This window comes from Macaca mulatta, chromosome 16, assembly GCF_049350105.2.
Source record: "Macaca mulatta isolate MMU2019108-1 chromosome 16, T2T-MMU8v2.0, whole genome shotgun sequence".
Taxonomy (NCBI): domain Eukaryota; kingdom Metazoa; phylum Chordata; class Mammalia; order Primates; family Cercopithecidae; genus Macaca; species Macaca mulatta.
Window position 1 is genome coordinate 35,759,137 of NC_133421.1, and position 22,489 is coordinate 35,781,625.

Below are 22,489 nucleotides of genomic sequence, written 5' to 3' on the forward strand. Positions count from 1 at the left end.
CATTCACAATTGCTTCAAAGAGAATCAAATACCTAGGAATCCAACTGACAAGGGATGTAAAGGACCTCTTCAAGGAGAACTACAAACCACTGCTCAGTGAAATCAAAGAGGACACAAACAAATGGAAGAACATACCATGCTCATGGATAGGAAGAATCAATATCGTGAAAATGGCCATACTGCCCAAGGTAATTTATAGATTCAATGCCATCCCCATCAAGCTACCAATGAGTTTCTTCACAGAATTGGAAAAAACTGCTTTAAAGTTCATATGGAACCAAAAAAGAGCCCGCATCTCCAAGACAATCCTAAGTCAAAAGAACAAAGCTGGAGGCATCACGCTACCTGACTTCAAACTATACTACAAGGCTACAGTAACCAAAACAGCATGGTACTGGTACCAAAACAGAGATATAGACCAATGGAACAGAACAGAGTCCTCAGAAATAATACCACACATCTACAGCCATTTGATCTTTGACAAACCTGAGAGAAACAAGAAATGGGGAAAGGATTCCCTATTTAATAAATGGTGCTGGGAAAATTGGCTAGCCATAAGTAGAAAGCTGAAACTGGATCCTTTCCTTACTCCTTCTACGAAAATTAATTCAAGATGGATTAGAGACTTAAATGTTAGACCTAATACCATAAAAATCCTAGAGGAAAACCTAGGTAGTACCATTCAGGACATAGGCATGGGCAAAGATTTCATGTCTAAAACACCAAAAGCAACGGCAGCAAAAGCCAAAATGGACAAATGGGATCTCATTAAACTAAAGAGCTTCTGCACAGCAAAAGACACTACCATCAGAGTGAACAGGCAACCTACAGAATGGGAGAAAATGTTTGCAATCTACTCATCTGACAAAGGGCTAATATCCAGAACCTACAAAGAACTCAAACACATTTACAAGAAAAAAACAAACAACCCCATCAAAAAGTGGGCAAAGGACATGAACAGACATTTCTCAAAAGAAGACATTCGTACAGCCAACAGACACATGAAAAAATGCTCATCATCACTGGCCATCAGAGAAATGCAAATCAAAACCACAATGAGATACCATCTCACACCAGTTAGAATGCCGATCATTAAAAAGTCAGGAAACAACAGGTGCTGGAGAGGATGTGGAGAAATAGGAACACTTTTACACTGTTGGTGGGATTGTAAACTAGTTCAACCATTATGGAAAACAGTATGGCGATTCCTCAAGGATCTAGAACTAGATGTACCATATGACCCAGCCATCCCATTACTGGGTATATACCCAAAGGATTATAAATTATGCTGCTATAAAGACACATGCACACGTATGTTTATTGCGGCACTATTCACAATAGCAAAGACTTGGAATCAGCCCAAATGTCCATCAGTGACAGATTGGATTAAGAAAATGTGGCACATATACACCATGGAATACTATGCAGCCATAAAAAAGGATGAGTTTGAGTCCTTTGTAGGGACTTGGATGCAGCTGGAATCCATCATTCTTAGCAAACTATCACAAGAACAGAAAACCAAACACCGCATGTTCTCACTCATAGGTGGGAACTGAACAATGAGATCACTCGGACTCAGGAAGGGGAACATCACACACCGGGGCCTATCATGGGGAGTGGGGAGGGGGGAGGGATTGCATTGGGAGTTATACCTGATGTAAATGACGAGTTGATGGGTGCAGCACAGCAACATGGCACAAGTATACATATGTAACAAACCTGCACGTTATGCACATGTACCCTACAACTTAAAGTATAATAATAATGAATAAATTTTAAAAAAAAAAGAATTATAAAAAAAAAAAAGAAAAGAAATGTTTAACTCTGAGAGGTCAATGTTCACATCACAAAATGGATTCTCTGATAGCTTCCTTCTTGTTTATATCGTGGAATATTGACATTTTTGTCAATTATCCACACTGAGATCCTAAATGTCCATTTGCACATTGCACAATGGACAAAACAGTGTTTCCAAACTGCTGAATCCAAAGAAATGCTTAACTCTGTGAGATGTATGCACACATAACAAAGTAGTTTCTCAGAATGCCTCTTTCTTATTTTTATCTGAAGATGTTTCGTTTTTCACCATAGTCCTCAATTCACTCCCAAATATCCTTTCACATATTTTACAAAAACAGTGTTTCCAAACTGCTGAATGAAAAGAAAGGTTTAACTCTGAGAGATGAAGGCACACATCACAAAGAGGTTTGTCAGATAGCTTCCTTCTAGTATCTATCCTGGGATAATTGCTTTTTCACGTTTGGTCTCATTGAGCTCCCAAATGTCCATTTGCTGAAAGGACAAAAACAGTGTTTCTAAACTGCAGAATCCAAATAAATGTTTAACTCTGTGAGATGAATGCATATAACACAAAGAAGTTTCTCAGAATGCTTCTTACTAGTTTTTGTCTGAAGATGTTTTTTATTTTACCATAGGCCTCAATGTGCTCCCAAATATCCCTTCACAGATTCTACAAAAGCAGTTTCCAAACTGCTGAACAAAAAGAAAGGTTTAACTCTGCAAAAGATATGTTTCACTCCACGAGATGAATGCTCACATCACAAAGCAGTTTCTCAGATAGCTTCCTTCTTTTTTTCCATCATGTGATATTCGCTTTTTTGCCAATGACCTCAGTGAGCTCCCAAATGTCCAAATGGACAAAAGCAGTGTTTCCAAACTGCCGAATTCAAATAAAGGTTTAATTTTGTCAGATGAATGCATACATAACAAAGCAGTTTCTCAGAAAGCTTCTTTCTTGCTTCTATCTGAAGATGTTTCCTTTTTCACCATAGGCCTCAATGCACTCCCAAATAAACTTCCCAGATTCTACAAAAACAGTGTTTATAATCCACTGAATGAAATCAAAAATTTAACTTAGTGAGATGAATGTACTCATCATGAAGCAGTTTCTCAGATGGCTTCCCTCTAGTTTTTATCCTTCAGTATTCTCTTCTTTGCAATTGGCCTCAAGGAGCTCCCAAACGTCCTCTCATACAATGGATATGAACAGTGTTTCCAAACTGCTGCATGCAAAGAAAGGTTGAACTCTGTGAGATGAATGCACACTTCACAAAGCAGGTTCTCAGAAAACTTCTTCCTGGTTTTTATCTGAAAATGTTTCATTTTTCATGATAGGCCTCATGCACTCCCAAATATCCCTTCACAGATTCTACAAAAATAGTGTTTCCAAACTGCTTAATGAAAAAGAAAGGTTTAACTCTTCAAGATGAATGCACTCATCACCAAGCGGTTTTTCATATAGCTCCCTTCTAGTTTTTATCCTGTGATATTCCATTTTTCACCTTTAGCCCCAAAGAGCTCTGAAATATCCATTCACCCATAGGACAAAAACAGAGTTTCCAAATTACTGAGTCCAAAGAAAGGTTGAACTCTGTGAGATGAATGCACAATTCACAAATAAGTTTCTCAGAAAACTTCCTCGTTTTTATCTGAAGATGATTCCTTTTTCACCGTTGGCCTCATTGCACTCCCAAATGTCCTTTCATGCATTCTCCAAAAGCAGGTTTTTCAAACTGCTGGATAAAAACAAAGGTTTGACTCTGCAAGATGAAGGCACACATCACAAAGTAGTTTCTCAGATAGTTTCTTGTAGTTTTTATCCTGGAATATTCGCTTTTTCACCATTAGCCTCAATTAGCTCAAAAATGTCCACTTGCATAATGAACAAAAACAGTGTTTCCAAACTGCTGAATCAAAGAACGGTTTAACACTGTGAGATGAATATACACATCACAAGCAGTTTCTCAGAAAGCTTCTTTCTAGTGTTTATCTGAAGGAGTTTCCTTTTTCATAATAGTATGCAACGCACTCCAAAATATCCCCTGGTAGATGCTACAAAAACAGTGTTTCAAAACTGCTGAATGAACAGGAAAGCTTAATTCTGTGAGATGAATGCACACATCACAAAGCGGTTTCTCAGTTAGCCTCCTTGTTCTTTTTATCCAATGAAATTTGCTCTCTCACTTTTGGCCTCCATGATCTCCCAAATTTCGATTTGTAGAATGGAAAAAAAACTGTGTTTCCAAACTGCTGAATCCAAAGAAATGTTTAACTCTGTGAGATGAATTCACACAAGTCAAAGTACTTTCTGAGAAAGCTTCTTATTAGTTTTATCTGAGGATGTTTCCTTTTTCACCATAGGCCTCAATGTGCTAAAATTTCCATTAGCAGATGCTACAAAAACATTGTTTAAAAACTGCTGAATGAAAAGAAATGTTATCTCCATGAAATGAATGCTCACAACACAAAGAGGTTTCTCAGATAGCTTCCTTCTTGTTTTAATGATTGGATATTCACTTTTTCACCATTTGCCACAATGGGTTTCAAAATGTCCATTCGCACAATGGACAAAAACAGTGTTTTCAAGCTGCTGAATCCAAAGAAATGTTTAACTCTCTGAGATGAATGCACACATCACAAAGAAGTTCCTCAGAAAGTTTCTTTTAATTTTAATGTAAAGATACTTCCATTTTGTAGAATCTGCAAAGGGAAATATGGGTGTGCCTCAATGCATACCCATATTTCCCTTTGCAGATTCTACAAAAACAGTGTTTCCAAACTGCTGAATGAAAAGACAGTTTTATCCCTGTGAGATGAATGCACACATCACAAAGCAATGACTCAGATAGATTCCTTCTTATTTTTATCCTGGTATAATCACTTCTTTGCTGTTGGACACAATGAGCTCCCAAATGTCCATTTGCAGAATGGACAAAATCAACGTTTCCAAACTGATGAATTGAAAGAAAGGCTTAACTCTGTGAGATGAATGCACATATCACAACAGTTTCTCAGAAAAATTCTTTCTAGCGTTTCTGAAGGTGTTTCTTTTTCACCATAGTCCTCAAAGTGCACCCAAACTTCCCTTCCCAGTTTCTACTAAAACAGTGTTTCCAAACCGCTGAATGAAAAGAAAGGTTTAACTCTGTGAATTGAATGCACACATCACAAAGCGGATCCTCAGATAGCTTCCTTCTAGTTTTTATCCTGGGATATTCTCTTTTTCATCTTTGGCCTCAGTGAGCTCCGAAATGTCCATTGGCAGAATGGACAAAAACAGTTTATCCAACCTGCCAAATCCAAAAAAGTGTTTAATTCTGTGAGATGAATGTACACATCACAAAGCAGTTTCTCAGAAAACTTCTTTCTACTTTTCATTTGAAGATATTTCCATTTTCACCATAGGCCTCAATGAGCTAACAAATATCCCTTCACAGATTCTACAAAAACTGTTTTTCCAAACTGCTGAATGAAAAGAATTGTTTAACTTAGCGAGATGAATGCAAACATCATAAAGCGATTTCTCAGATAACTTCCTTCTGGTTTTTATCCTGGCATATTTGCTTATTCGCCATTGGCTTCAATTAGTTTCCAAATATCCAATCACAGAACAAATAAAACAGTGTTTCCACATTGCAGAATCCATAGAATGGTTTAACTCTGTTAGATAAATGGATGCTTCACAAATCAGTTTCTCAGGAAGTTTCTTTCTTGCTTTTATCTGAAGGTGTTTGCTTTTTCACCATAGACCTCAATGCACTCCCAAATATCCCTTCACAGGTTTTACAAAAACAATGTTTTCAAACTGCTGAATGAAAAGACAATTTTAACTCCACAAGATGAATGCTCATATCACAAAGTGGTTTCTCAGAAAGCTTCCTTCTTGTTTTTATCATGGGATATTTGCCCTTTCATCTGTGGCCTCAATAAGCTCCGAAATATCCACTGGCAGAATGGACTTAAAGTTTATCCAACCTACTGAATGCAAATGAATATTTAACACTGTGAGATGAATGCACACATCACAAAGCAGTTTCTCAGAAAGCTTCTTTCTAGTTTTCATATGAAGATATATCCTTTTCCACCATAGGCCTCAATGCACTCCCAATTATCCCTTCACAGGTTCTACAAAAACAGTTTTTCCAATGGCTGAATGAAAAGAAACTTTAACTCTGTGAGATGAATGTTAACATCACAAAGTGATTTCTCAGATGGTTTCCTTTTAGTTTTTATCCTGGGATATTCACTTATTCCCAATTTGACTTAATGAGCTCCCAAATGTCCACTTGCAGAATGGACAAAAACAGTGTTTCCAAACTGCTGAATCCAAAGAAAGGTAGAACTATGTGAGATTAGTGCACACTTCAAAAGCAGGTTCTCAGAAAACTTCTTTCTTGTTTTTATCTGAAGATGTTTCATTTTTCATGATAGGCCTTGTGTGCTCCCAAATATCCCTTCACAGATTCTACAAAAACATCAGCGTTTCCAAACTGCTGAATGACAACAAAGGTTTACCTCTTTGAGATGAATGCACTAATCACCAAGTGGTTTCTCATATAGCTTCTTTGTAATTTTTAGCCTTGGGTATTCACTTTTTTGCCATTGGTCTCAATGAGCTCCAAAATGTCCCTTCATAGAATAGACAAAACAGTTTATCAAACCTTCTGAATCCAAAGAAATATTTAACACTCTGAGGTGAATGTACACATCACAATTCAGTTTTGTCAGAAAACTTCTTTCTAGTTTTTATTTGAGGATATGTTCTTTTTCGCCATAGTCCTTAACACACTAAAAAATATCCCTTCACAGATTCTATAAAAAGTTTTTCCAAACGGCTGAATGAAAAGAAAGCTTTAACTCTGGGAGATGAATGTAAACATCACAAAGCAATTTCTCAGACAGCTTGCTTCTAGTTTTTATCCTGAGATATTTGTTTATTTGCCATTGGCCTTAATGAGCTCCAAAATGTCATTTCACACATTCTACAAAAACAGTTTTTCCAAACTCCTGAATGAAAAGAAAGGTTTAACTCTGTAAGATGAATGCAGACATCATAAAGCTGTTTCTTAGATATCTTTCTTGCAGTTTTTATCCTAGAATATTCCCTTTTTCACCACTGGTCTCAATGAGCTCAAAAATGTCCACTTTCAGAATGGTCAAAAAGAGTGTTTCCAAACTGCTGAATCCAAAGAATGGTTTAACTCTGTGAAATGAATGCACACATCACAAACAGTTTCTCAGAAAACTTCTTTCTAGCATTTCTCTGAAGCTGTTTCCTTTCCCACCATAGGACTCAATGCACTCCAAAATATTCCCTCATAGATTCTACAAAAACAGTGCTTCCAAAATGCTGAATGGAAAGAAAGATTTAACTCTGTGAGATGAATGCACACATCACAAAACGATTTTTCAGATACTGTCCTTCTAGTTTTTATCCTTGAGTATTCCTTTTCTCACAATTGACCTCAATGAGTTCCCCAATGACCACTTGCAGAATGGACAAAACAGTGTTATGAAACTGCTGAATGCAAAGAAAGCTTTAACTCTGTGAGACGAAAGCACACATCACTAAGCGGTTTCTCAGACAGCTGCTCTCTAGTTTTCATCTGAAGATGTTTCCTTTTTCACCATAGTCCTCAATGCGATCCCGAATATCCCTTTGCACATTCTACAAAAACAGTGTTTCCAAATTGCTGAATGAAAAGTAAGGTTTACCTCCACAAGATGAATGCTCACAAGATAAAGCAGTTTCTCAAATAGCTTCCTTATTGTTTTTAGCCTATGGTATTCCCATTTTTGCCATTGGCCTCAATGAGTTCCCAAATGTCCACTTGCACAATTGACAAAAACAGCATTTCCAAACTGCTGAATTCAAAGAAAGGTTTAACTCTGTGAGATGAACACACACATCAGAAAGCAGTTTCCCAGAAAGCTTCTTTCAGGCGTTTATCTGAAGGCATTTCCTTTTTCTCTATAGGCCTCAATGCACTCCCAAATATTCCTCGCACATTCTACAGAAAGTGTTTTCTAAACTGCTGAATGAAAATAAATTTTTAACTCTGTAAGATGAATGCACACATCACAAATCAGGTTATCAAATAACTTCCTTCTAGCTTTTGTCCTTGGGCATTTCCTTTTTCACCATTGGCCTCAGTGAGTTCCCAAATGGTCACTTGCAGAGTGGACAAAAACAGTGTTTCCATACTGCTGAATACAAAGAAAGATTTGGCTCTGTGAAATGAATGCACACATTAAAAAGCAGTTTCTCAGAAAGCTGCTTGCTTATTTTTATCTGAATTTTTTTTTCCTTCTTCGCTATAGGCCACAATGCACTCCCAAATATCCCTTCACACATTCTTCAAAAACAGTGTTTCCAAACTGCTGAATGAAAAAGATTTAACTCTGTGAGTTGAATGCACACATCACAAGCCAGTTTCTCAGATAGCTTCCTTCTAGTTTTTTTTCTGCGAAATTCACTTTGTTGCTTTTAGCCTCAATGAACTCCCAAACGCCCACTTCCAGAATGGAGAAAAACAGTGTTTCCGAATTTTAAATCCAAACAATGGTTTAGCTCTGTGAGATGAATGCACACACCACAAAGCAGTTTCTCAGAAAGCTCCTGTCTTGCTTTTATCTGAAGATGTTTTTGTTTTCAAAATAAACCTCAATGTACTCTCAAATATCCCTTCACAGATTATACAAAAACAGTGTTTCTAAACTGCTGAATCAAAAGAAAGGTTTAACTGTGCAGGATGAATGCACACATCACAAAACAGTTTCTCAGATAGTGTCTTTCTAGTTTTTATCCTGGGGTATTCACTTTTTTGCCATTGGCTTCATTGAGCTCCTATAGGTCCCCTCATAGAAAGCACAAAAACACTGTTTCCAAACTGGTGAATCTAAAGAAAGTTTAACTTTTTGAGATGAATGCACACAGCACAAAGCAGTTTCTCAGAATGCTTATTTCTTATTTTTATCTGAAGATGTTTCCTTCTTCATCATAGGCCTCTATGTGCTCCCAAATACCTCTTTGCACACTTTACAAAAACAGTGTTTCCAAACTGCTGAATGAAAAGAAATTTTTAACTCTGTAAGATGAATGCACACATCACAAATCATTTTCTAAGAGAGCTTCCTTCTAGTTTTTTTTCTGTGGAATTCTCTTTTTCACATTTGGCCTCAAGGAGTCCCTAAATGTCCAATTGAAGAATGGAGAAACACAGTGCTTCCAAACTACTGAATCAAAAAAAAAAAAAAATTTAAGTCTATGACACAAATGCAGACATCACAAAGCAGTTTCTCAAAAAACTTCTTTCTAGCATTTATCTGAAGATGTTTCCTTTTTCACTCTAGGACCCAATGTGCTCCAAAATATCCCTTTGCAGATTATACAAAAATAGTGTTTCCCAACTGCTGAATGAAGAGAAACATTTAATTCTAAGAGGTGAATGCTCTCATCACAAAATGGTTTCTCTGATATCTTCCTTCTTGTTTTTATCATGAGATATTCACATTTTCATCAATTATCTGCAATGAGCTCCCAAATGTCCATTCACACAATGGACAAAACCACTATTTCCAAACTGCTGAATCCAAAGAAATGTTTAACTCTGTGAGATGCATGCACAGATCACAAAGCAGTTTATCAGATTCTTTCTTATTTTTATCTGAAAATGATACCCTTTTCTTTTCACTTTACATCTCCATGTCCTCACAAATATCCTTTTGCACATTCTACACAAATGATGTTTCCAAACTGCTGAATGAATAGAAATATTTAACTCTGAGAGACGAATGCACACATCACAAAGATGTTTCTCAGAGAGCTTCCTTCTAGTTTTTATCCTGGAATATTTATTGTTTCACCTTTGGCATCAATAAGCTCCCAAATGTCATTTGCAGAATGGACAAAAACAGTGTATGCAAACTGCTGAATCCAAAAAATGGTTTAACTCTGTGAGATGAATGCACACATCACAAAGCAGTTTCTCCAAATGCTTCTTTAGTTTTTATTTGAAGATGTTTCCTTTTTCAACATAGGCCTCAAAGTGCTCCCAAATATCCCTTTGCAGATTCTCCAAAAACAGTTTTACCAAACTCCTGAATGAAAAGAAAGTTTTAACCCTGCAAGATGAATGTTCACATTGCAAATGGTTTCTCAGTAACTTCAACCTAGTTACTAACCTGGAACACTTGCTTTTTCACCACTGGCCTCAATGAGCTCCCAAATGTCCACTTCGGAATGGACAAAAACAGTGTTTCCAAAGTGCTAAATCCAAAGAACGGTTTATTTCTGTGGGATGAAAACATACATCACAAAGTAGTTTGTCAGAAAGCTATTTTTCTTGTTTCTACCTGAAGATACTTCCTTTTTCACCATAGGCCTCAATGCGCTCCCAAATATTCCTTCCTAGATTCTACAAATATAGTGTTTTTAACCTGCTGAGTGAAATGAAAAGTTTATCTCAGTGAGGTGAATGCACACATCACAAAGCGATTTCTTAGCTTCCTTCCAGTTTTTATCCTTGCATATTAGCTTGTCTTCCATTGGCCTCAATGAGCTCTGAAATCTCCATTTGGAGAATGGACAAATACCATGCTTCCAACCAGCTGAAAAAGAGAAATGTTTAACTCTGTGAGATGAATGGTCACATCACAATGCAGTTTCTCAAAAAACTTCTTACTAGTTTTTATCTGAAGATGTTTCCTTTTTCACCATAGGCACCAATGCACCCCCAATTATTCCTTCATACATTCTACAAAAAAAGTGATTCCAAACTGCTGAATGAAAGATTGGCTTAACTCTGCAAGGTAAATGCACACATCACAAAACAGTTTCTCAGATAGCATTTTTCTTGTTTTTATCCTGGGATATTCCTTTTTTCTGCCATTGGCCTCAATGAGCTTCAAAATCTCCTTTGCAGAATGGACAAAAACTTTATTTCTACCAGCTGAAGAAAAGAAATGTTTAACTCTGTGAAATGAATGCACACATTACAATGCAGTTTCTCAGAAAGCTTCTTACTAGCTTTTATCTGAAGATGTTTCCTTTTTCACCATAGGAGCCAGTGTACTCCCAAATATTCCTTCACACATACTACCAAAAAAAAGTTATTCCAAACTGCTGAATGATAGATTGGTGTAACTCTGGGAAGTGAATGCACACATCACAAAACAGATTCGCAGCTAGCATTTTTCTTGTTTTTATCCTGGGATATTCACTTTTCTGCCATTGGCCTCAATGAGCTCTGAAATCCTCCATTTGCAGAATGGACAAACACTGTGTTTCCAACCTGCTGAACAAAAGAAATGTTTCACTCTGTGAGATAAATGTACACATCACAATGCAGTTTCTCAGAGAAATTCTTACTACTTTTTATCTGAAGATCTTCCTTTTTCACCATAGGCCTCAATGAACTCCCAAATATTCCTTCTCAGATTCTACAAAAACTGTTTTCAAACTGCTGAGTGAAAAGGAAGTTTTATCTCCATGAGATGAATGCAGACATCAGAAAGTAATTTCTCAGGTAGCTTCCTTCTAGATTTTATCCTGGCATATTGGCTTTTTCGCCATTGGCCTCAATGAACCCCGAAATGTCCATGTGAAGAATGCACAAAAACATGTTCCAAACTGCTCAATCCAAACACAGATTTACCTCTGTGAGATGAATTCACACATCACAGAGCAGTTTCTCAGAAAGGTTCTTTCTAGTTTTAATGTGAAGACGTTTCCTTTTTCACCATAGACCTCAATATTCTCCCAAATATCCCTTTACACATTCCACAAAACCAGTGTTTAGAAACTACAAGATGAAAAGAGAGATTTAACTCTGTGAGACGAAGGTACACATCACAAAGCAATTTCTCATATAGCTTCCCTATAGTTTTTGTCCTTGGGTATTCACTTTTTTACAATTGGCATCAATGAGTACCCAAATGTCCTTTCACAGAATGGACAATAATGGTGTTTCCAAACTGCTGAACTGAAAGAAAGGATGAACTCTGAGATGAATGCACACATCACAAAGCAGTTTCTCAGAACGCTCCCTTCTTCCTTTTATCTGAAGATGCTTCTGTTTTTAAAATAGGCCTTAATGTGTTCCCAAATATCCCTTCACACATTGTAGAAAAACAGTGTTTCCAAACTGCTGAATGAACAGAAATGTTTAAGTTTGCATGATGAATGTACATATCACAAAGCACTTTCTCAGATGGCTTCCTTCTAGCTTTTATCCATGTGTATTCTCTTTTTCACAACTGGCCTCACTGAACTCCCAAATATTTAATCACAGAATGGACAAAAACAGTGTTTCCAAATTGCTGAATCCTAAGAAAGTTTAATTCTGTGAGATGAACACACACATCACACAGCAGTTACTCAGAAAGCTTCTTTCTTGTTCTTATCTGAACCTGTTTCCTTTTTCATGTTATGCCTCAGTATGCTCAAAGATATCCCTTCGCACATTCTACAAAAACAGTGTTTCCAAACTGCTGAATAAAAAAAAGTTTTAATTCTGAAAGATGAATTCACACATCACAAAGCAGTTTCTCAGATAGCTTCCTTCTAGTTTTTTATCCAGAAATATTCAGTTTTTCGCAATTGGCCCCAAGGAGTTCCAAAATATCTATTCGTATAATGGGGAAAAATTGTGTCTTCAAACTGCTGAATCAAAAGAAACGTTTAGCTCTGTGAGATGAATGCACACAACACAAAGCAGTTTCTCAGAAAGCTTCTTTCCAGTTTTTAAACTGAAAATGTTTCCTTTTTCAACATAGGCCTCGGTACACTCACAAATATCCCTTCACAGATTCTACAAAAATAGTGTTTCCAAACTGCTGAATGAAAATTAACATTTACCTCTGAGAGGTGAATGCTCATGTCACAAAGTAGTTTCTCTGATAGCTTCCTTCTTGTTTTGATCGTAGGATATTCACGTTTTCGGCAATTATCCGCAATGAGCTCCCAAAAGTCCATTTGCACAATGCACAAAAATAGTGTTACCAAACTGCTGAATCCGAAGAAATGTTTAACTCTGTGAAATGCATGCACAGATCACAAAGCAGTTTATCACAATACTTTTTTCTTATTTTTATCTGAAGATGTTTCCTTTTTCACCATAGGCCTCAGTGTGCTCCCAAATATCTTCTTGCACATTCTACAAAAACAGTGTTTCCAAACTAGTGAATGAAAAGAAAGGTTTAACTCTGGGATATGAATGTACACATCACAAAGAGGTTTCTCAGATAGGTTCCTTCTATTTTCTATCCTGGGATAATCACTTTTTCATCTTTGACCTCAATGAGCTCCCAAATGTCCATTTGCTGAAAGGACAAAAACAGTGTTTCCAAACTACTGAATCCAAAGAAATGTTTGACTCTGTGAGATGAATGCACACAACACAAAGCAGTTTCTCAGAAAGCTTCTTAGTGTTTTTATCTGAATGTTTTTCCGTTTTCATGTAGACCTCAATGCGCTCCCAAATATCCCTTCACAGATTCTACAAAAACAGTGTTTCCAAACTGCAAAATGAAAAGAAAGGTTTAACTCTGCAAAAAGATGTGTTTCACTGTGCGAGATGAATACTCACATCACCAAGCAGTTTCTCAGAAAGCTTCATTCTTGCTTTTATCATGGGATATTCACTTTTTCTCCACTGGTCTCATTGAGATCCCCAATGTCCATTGGAAGAATTAAAAAAAACAGTGTTTCCAAATGGCTGACTCCAAAGAATTTTTTAACTTTGTGAGACCAATGAGCACGTCCTAAAGCAGTTTCTCAGAAAGCTTCTTTCTTGTTTTTATCTGAAGATATTTCCTTTTTCACCACAGGCCTCATTGCAGTTCCAAATACCATTTCACACATTCTACAAAAAGAGTTTTTCCAAATTGCTGAATGTAAAAGAAAATTTAACTCTGCAAGATGAATGCACATATCACAAAGTGGTTTCTCAGACAGCTTCCTTCTAGTTTTATCCTGGAATATACGCTCTTTCATCATTGGCCTCAATGAGCTCAAAAATGTCCACTTGCAGAATGGACAAAAACAGTGTTTCCAAACTGCTGAATCCTAAGAAAGGTTTAACTCTCTGAGATGATTCTGAGATGAATCATCACAAATCAGTTTCTCAGAAAACTTCATTCTAGTGTTTATCTGAAGACGATTCCTTTTTCAGCATAGGAATCAATGCGCTCCAAAACATCCCTTCATAGATTCAACAAAAACAGTGTTTCCAAACTGCTGAAAGAAAGGAAAGTTTTAACTCTGCTAGATGAGTGCACACATCACAAAACAGTTTCTCAGACAGCTTCCTTCTAGTTTTTATCTTTGGGTGTTCTCTTTTTCACCATTGGACTCAATAAGTTCCCAAATGTCCACTCGCAGAATGGAGGAAAACAGTTTTTCCAAAGTGCTGAATCCAAAGAAAGGTTTAACTCTGTGAGATGAATTCACACATCTCAACAGTTTCTCAGAAAGATTCTGTCCATTTTTTATCTGAAGATGTTTCCTTTTTCACAGTAGGCCTCAATGCGCTCCCAATACCCCTTCACAGATACTACAAAATAGTGTTTCCAAACTACTGAATCCAAGGAAAGGTTGAATTTTTTTAGATGAATGCACACATCACAAAGTGATTTCTCAGAGAGTTTCCTTCTAGTTTTTATCCTGGGATATTCACTTTTATGAATTTGGCCTCCATAAGCTCTCAAATGTCCATTCACAGAATGGACAAAAACAGTGTTTTGAAACTGCTGAATTCAAAGAAATGTTTACCTCTGTGAGATGAATGCACACTTCACAAAGCAGTTTCTCAGAATGCTTCTTTCTAGCTTTTATGTGATGATATTTCCTGTTTCACCATAGGACTCAAGACACTCCAATATATCCGTTCACAGATTCTACAAAACAGTCTTTCAAAAAAAGTAAGTGAAAAGAAATGTTCAACTCCACGAGATGAATGCAAATATCACAAAGCAATTTCTCAGATACCTTCCTTCTAGATTTTATTGTGATACCTTTTTTTCTTTGCCATTGGATTCCATGAGTTTCAAAATGTCCAATCACAGAATGGACAAAACAGTATTTCCAAACTGGTGAATCCAAAGAGTGGTTTAACTTTGTGAGATGAATACACACATCACAAAGCACTCTCACAGAAAGTTTCTTCCTTGTTTTTATCTAAAGGTGTTTCCTCTTTCACAGGCCTCAATGCACTCTAAAATATCCCTTCACAGATTCTGCAAAAACAGTGTGTTGAAACTGCTGAATGAAAGGAAACTTTTATCTCTGTGAGATGAATGCACACATCACAAATCGTTTTCTCAGATAGCATCCTTCTGGTTTTTTCCCTGTGATATTAGCTTTTTCACCTTTGGCCTCAATGAGCTCCCAAATATCCATTGCAGAATGGACAAAAACATTGTTTCCAAACTGCTGAATCCAAAAAACTGTTTAACTTTGTGAGATGAATGCACTAATCCAAAGGAGTTTCTCAGAAACCTTCTTTCTAGTGTTTTTCTGAAGATGATTCCTTTTTCACCACAGGACTCAATGCATTACAAAATATCCCTTGTAGATTCTACAAAAACAGTGTTTCCAAACTGCTGAATGAAAAGAAGGATTTAACTCTGTGAGATGAAAGTACACATCAGAAAGTGGTTTCTAAGATAGCTTCATTCTAGTTTTTATCCTTAAGTATTTGCTTTTTCAACATCGACCTCAATGGGCTCCCAAATGACCATTGGTAGAATGGACAAAAGCAGAGTTTCCAAACTGCAGAATCCAAAGAAAAGTTGAACTCTGTGAGGTGAATGCACGCTTCACAAAGCAGGTTCTCAGAAAGCTTCTTTCTTTATTGCTTTTTTTAAAGATAGACCTCATGTGCTCCCAAATATCCCTTCACACATTCTACAAAAACAGAGTTTCTAACTGCTGAAGGAAAAGAAAGCTTTAACTCTGCAGGATTAAGGCACACACCACAAGCAGTTTCTCGGATAGCTTTCATCTAGTTTTTATCCTGCAGTATTCACTTTCTGGCCATTGGCCTCAATGAGCTCCCAAGTGTCCACTCACAGAAGGGACGAAAACAGTGTCTCCAAACTGCTGAATGCAAAGAAAGGTTTAACTCTGTGAGGCGAATGCATGCATCACTAAGCAGTTTCTCAGAGTTTCTATCTAGTTTTTATCTGAAGATGTTTCCATTTTCATCATAGGCCTCAAAGTTATCCCAAATATCCGTTTGCAGATTCTAGAAAAATAGTGTTTCCAAACTGCTGAAGGAAAATAAAGGTTTAACTCCACAAGATGAATGCTCACATCCCAAAGTGGTTTCTCAGATAGCTTCCTTCTTGTTTTTATTCTAGGTTATTGGTTTTTCGCCATGTCCTCAATGAGCTCCCAAATGTCCATTCGCACAATGGACAAAAACTGTTTCCAAACTGCTGAATCCAAAGAAAGGTTTAACTCTGTGAGATGAATGCACACTTCACAAAGCAGTTTCTCAGAAAGCTTATTTCTTGTTTTTATGTGAAGTTGTTTCATTTTTCACCATAGGCTTCAATGGGCTCCCAAATATCTTTTCACACATTCTACAGAAACAGTTTTTTCCAAGCTGCTGAATGAAAAGTAAGGTTTAAGTCTGCAAGATGAATGTACACATCACAAAGCAGGTTCCCACAGCTTCCTTGTAGTTTTTATCCTTGGGCATTTACTTTTTCACCACTGACCTCAATGAGCTCCCAAATGGTCACCTAGAGAAGGGACAAAAACAGTGTGTTCCAAACTTCTGAATCCAAAGAAACGTTTGGCTTTGGGAGATGAATGCACACATCACAAAGCAGTTTTCCAGAAAGCTTCTTTCTAGGGTTCGTCTGAAGATGTTTCCTTTTGGACCATAGGACTCAATGCGCTCCAAAATATCCCTTTGTAGATTCAAAAACAGTGTTTCTAAACTGTTGAATGAAAAGAAAGGTTTAACTCTGTGAGATGAATGGACACATCACAAAGCAGTTTCTCAGATAGCTTCCTTTTTGTTTTTATAGAGGGATATTCACTTTTTTGCCATTGACCTCAATGAGCTCCCAAATGCCCATTCATATAATGGAGATAAACAGTGTTTCAAAACTGCTGAATACAAAGAAAGGTTGAACTCTGTGACATGAATGCACACAGCCCACAGTCATTTCTCTGAAAGCTTCTTTCTTGTTTTTATCTGAAAATGTTTCCTTTTCCATGATTGGCCTCAGTGCACTCCAAAATATCCTTTTGCACAATCTACAAAAGCAGTGTTTCCAAAATGCTGAATGAAAATAAAGGTTTAATTGTTTAAGATGAATGTACACATAACAAAGCAGTTTCTTGTTTAGGTTCTTTCTAGTTTTCACCATGGGATATTCGCTTTTTCATCTTTGGTCTCATGAGGTTTCAAATGTCTATTTGCACAATGGACAAAAAAAGTTTTTCCAAACTGCTGAATCCAAAGAACAGTATAACTCTGTAAGATGAAAGCAAACATGGGAAAGCAGTTTCTCTGAAAGTTTCATTCTGGCGTTTATCAGAAAGTATTTCCTTTTTGAACCACAGGACTCAATGAGATTCAAAATATCTCTTCACAGATTCTACAGAAACATTGTTTCCAAACTGCTGAACAAATCAGAAAGGAACAAATCATAAAGCCATTTCTCAGATGGCTTCCTTCTAGTTTTTATCCTTCAGTATTCACTTTTTCACCATTGACCTCAATGAGCTCCCAAACGTCCACTCATAGAATGAACAAAAACAGAGTTTCCAAATGGCAGAATTTAAATAAAGGTTGAACTCTGTTGGATGAATGCGCACATTCCAAAGCTGGTTCTAAGAAAGGTTCTGAAGGGGTGGCCTGCCCCTCCACACCTGTGGGTGTTTCTCATTAGGTGGAATGAGAGACTTGAGAAAAGAAATAAGACACAGAGACAAAGTATAGAGAAAGAAAAGCGGGGGCCCAGGGGACCAGCGCTCAGCTTACAGAGGACCCACGCTGGCACCGGTCTCTGAGTTCCCTTAGTATTTATAGATAATTATCTTTACCATCTTAAAGATAAGGGAGTGGCAGGACAATAGGATCGTTTTTAGGGAGGAAATCAGCAGTAAGACATAAGAACAAGGATCTCTGTGACATGAATAAGTTTAAAGGAAAATCCTGTGCCTAGATATAACCTTTTTAGCAGCATTGTTTCATCCTATCACATGGGGATAAACCTTGGACAATACCTAGCTTTTTTAGGAACAAAGACACACCCTGCACGCCCAAAATCCATTAAACCTTGAGTTACCACAGCACATGTCTCTTGCAAGGACAAGGTTGGGGGTAGGGTCACAGATTAACAGCATCTCAAATACAGAACAAAATAGAGTCTCTTATGTCTACTTCTTTCTATATAGACACAGTAACAGGCTTATCTTTTTCTTTTCCCCACATTTCCCCCTTTTCTTTTTAACAAAACTACCATTGTCATCATGACACCGAGATTACATACTTCACAAAGTAATAGAATATCACAAAGCAAGTGGAGGCAGGATGAGATCACAGGGTGGTGTTAAAATTAAAATTAAAAATGAAATTTTGGGCATGCATAGTCATTGATAACATCTTATCAGAAAACAGGGTTTGAGAGTAGACAACCTGTCTGACCAAAATTTATTAGGTGGGAATTTCCTCATTCTAATAAGCCTGGGAGCGCTACAGGAGGCTGGGGCTTATTTCATCCCTTCGGCTTCAACCGTAAAAAGTGGCACGCCTCCAAGGGGGTCGTTTATAGGCCTACCCTCAGAGCGCATTCTCTTTCTCAGGGATGTTCCTTGCTGAGAAAAAGAATTCAGCGATATTTCTCCTATTTGCATTTAAAAAGAGAAGAAATATGGCTCTGTTCCGTCCGGCTCACCGGCGGCCAGTTCAAGGTTGCCTCCCTTGTTCTCTGAACATCGCTATTATCCTGTTCTTTTTTCAAGATGCCCAGATTTCATATTGTTCAAACACATATGCTCCACAAACAATTTGTGCAGTTTAAGGCAATCATCACAGGGTCCTGAGGTGACATATACCCTCCTCAGTTTACAAAGAAGATGATGGAATTTAAGAGATTAAAGTCAAGACAGACATAAGAAATTATAAAAGTATTAACTTGGGAGAACTAATAAATGTCCATGAAATCTTCACATTTTATGTTTTTCTGCCGTGGCTTCAGCCAGTCCCTGCACTCAAGGTCCCTGACTTCCCGCAACATTGTCCCTCCCTTTTCCTCTATATAAATGTGCCATGGCGATGAAGACTTGTTCGTTAGTCAATGGTGCTCAATAGCGGTGTTTCCGTCTCTGTGGAGGTGCTTTCCTTTGCATCTCTGATGGGTTCATTGTAGAATTTCAAATGTTTAGTGGGTATCCAAATAGGAAGCTGATTTTCTCCTGGTGAAACACAAGCAAAACCTCTTCCCCAGGTTATCACCTTCCCTATTTCCCATGTCTTATTTTTGTTGTCTTTCCACCAAATCAGTTTTCCTTCATGTGGACTGTTCTTTTTACCAGTAAGATGTTGTTCTGCAGAAGTAGTAGTCTGATTTCTATAAATGTTTTAAAAATTTAAACTATAGAGTGCTAGATTAAGCTGCATCTGAGGAGTGGTACACTCCTTACTGTCTCCCCCTTTTTTTGTTTAACTAACTGAGTTTTGAGTGTTCTATTAGTTCTTTCAACTATGGCCTGTCCTTGGGAATTATAAGGAATTCCTGTTGTATGTGTAATATTCCACTGATTTAAGAATTTTTGGAAAGCTTTACTACAATAACCTGGTCTATTGTCAGTTTTAAATTTTTCTGGAACTCCCATTACAGTAAAACAAGATAATAAATGTTTTTTAACATGGGAAGAACTTTCTCCTGTCTGGCATGTTGCCCATATGAAATGTGAATAAGTATCAACTGTTACATGAACATATGATAATTTTCCAAATGAAGGTACATGGGTAACATCCATTTGCCATAATGCATTAGGACACAGACCTCTGGGATTAACTCCTGCCTCTTGAGTGGGCAGGTGTAGTACTTGACACTGGGTGCAATGTTGTACAATATATTTTGCCTGTTTCCATGTGACATCAAATTTATTTTTTAACCCTGCTGCATTTACGTGAGTCAAAGCATGAAGTTCTTGTGCTTTTAAGAATGCAGAGGATACCAGTAAGTCAGCTTGTTCATTTGCTATAGTTAAAGGTCCTGGTAAATTAGTGTGTGCTTGAATATGAGTAATATAAAATGGGAAATTCCTTTTTCTTACAGTTTGTTGTAATAAATTGAACAACTAGTTTAACTGATCATCCATGCTATATTTAATTAGAGCTGTCTCAACATCCCTTGTAGCCTGTACTACATATGCAGAATCTGATATAATATTAACAGGTTGATTAAAATCTTGTAACACTGTAATGACTGCAACCAATCTCTGCCCTTTGAGCTGATTGATACTGAGTTTTGATTACTCACTCTTTTGGCCCTGTGTAAGCTGCTTTTCCATTGCTGGAACCATCAGTAAATACTGTCAGAGCATTTTCTAAAGGTTTATTTGAGATTAGGTAATTCTTTTTTAGATGACCAATTTGACCACAATTATAACATTTTCCCCCAAATGTTCTAACTTGTCCTCCTAAAGCTACTCCTGTGATTGCTTGAGCCATAAGCGTAGCTTTATGCATAGCTCCTCCAATTCCATCACAGGCTTTAATGTACTCTGAGATTACATCTGATCCTGTGGGAACCCTTCCTTTTAATGGCTTAATGGCTGATTGACAATCAGGATTGGCGTTTTCATATGCCATCAACTCCACTATGACCTTATGGGCATTTTCATTGGTAATTGACTTTTGAGCAGCATCTTGAAGTCTTGCTACAAAATCAGGGTAGGGCTCTTTAGAGCCTTGTCTTATTATATTAAAGGAGGGGCAGGCGGTTCCTGGGTCTTGGATTTTCTCCCAGGTCCTAAGGCAGATAGCCCTGATTTGCTCAATGGCCTCATTTGGCATTATTACTTGTTGGTCAACAGTGCTCCAATTTTGACCTATTCCTAATAGTTGATCTGCATCTATGTTAATTGGAGGATTGGCAGTCCTATTTTTTCAGACCTGTACTTGTGCCCCATCAATCCACCAAGTCTTAAATTGTAAAAATTGAGAGGGTGAGAGTGAGGATTTTGCCAGAATCTCCCAATCATAAGGATGAGTCTATGTCCATGAGCAATGGAATCTAATAATGTTCTCATGTAAGGAGAGTTGGGTCCATACTGTTTTACTCCTTCTTTCATTTCTTTTAGTATTTTTATAGAAAAGGACTTATACCTGGCTTCAGCTACGGGAAGCTCTCCCTCTTGGGCCCCTTCTCCAGGTGGTCTTGATTCTAATATTACTGGGAATTGCCATGCCTCAATATCTGCTTGTTTTCTTGCCTCATCAATAATTTTATGTAACGCACTACCCTGTGTACTAGGTGGTGCTGTAGGATTAAGTCTCATGGTGGGCGGTTGATATGGCACCCTGCCCTGTGGCGCTGGAAATGTTCCTGGCTGTCCATACGGATTTTCTGGGGGCTGCCGATACTGCAGTTCGGCTGGCGGCCAGTATTGATAGACTACTGGCGGCTGGGTCTTATTTTCTACCGGCTGATATTGTGGACATTGTATTTGGATTGGCATTGCCATGACAGAGACTCTATCTTTTCCTATTTGATCTTCTTTTGGAGTTAGTACTTGTTTAACCTGCATTTGAGGTTGTAAAGTTACAGGCATCTCAGCTGCTGGAAGAGCAGTTGGCCAACGTGGTTTAGACTCTGATGGCTCTGCTAATTCTGGATTTTTTCTTCTAATTTTAACGTTTCAGGATATATTACCTCCTGTAATTGATTATCATCAACATTTTGCGTTGACTGAGCCATTACCGGCTCTGATACACATTCACAGTGTGAACTTTCTTTTTCTTTCCGGGATTCTATCCCTGCCTCTTTTTCACAATCTACTGCACAGTTTTTAGGGACATCAGAAATTGGAACGCTATCTTCTTCTGTTCGAAATGGTTCTAAAGCTACTTTAATGACCCAATCATTCCATACTGTGAGCGGAATGATTTTACCTTCCCTACTTGCTTGTTTTAATTCTTTGCCAATTTTTTTCCCAATCTTTTAGATCTAAGGTTCCCTGTTCCGGAAACCATGGACAAAATTGCTCTATTGTTTGAAATAGCGTAATTAGATTTTTTGTAGAGCCTTTAACTCTCCCTCTTTTTAAGAGAATTTTAATAAAGCTGTGATAAGAGGCATATTTACTTTTAGTTTGCCCCATTATTACCCTAGGATCTTCCGAGCACACAAACTTACCGCAAGGCTGACTGTAGACGTACTCGGGAGTCTCTCATCGACTTGTCCTCAATTACCATGCTCCAGTGTACCTTCACCTTAGAGAAAAGCTTCCACGTTGGGCACCAGATGAAGGGGTGGCCTGCCCCTCCACATCTGCGGGTGTTTCTTGTTAGGTGGAATGAGAGACTTGAGAAAAGAAATAAGACACAGAGACAAAGTATAGAGAAAGAAAAGCAGGGACCCAGGGGACCGGCGCTCAGCTTACAGAGGACCCATGCTGGCACCGGTCTCTGAGTTCCCTTAGTATTTATAGATAATT

The 22,489-nt window shown here is 37.6% G+C and overlaps 1 pseudogene; it reads right to left on the bottom strand.

Annotated features, from left to right (window-relative positions):
• LOC144335558 (endogenous retrovirus group K member 8 Gag polyprotein-like) overlaps positions 1–22,153 on the bottom strand; it is a 40,271-nt pseudogene extending 18,118 nt beyond the window's left edge.
• Between the last annotated feature and the right edge of the window lie 336 nt (positions 22,154–22,489).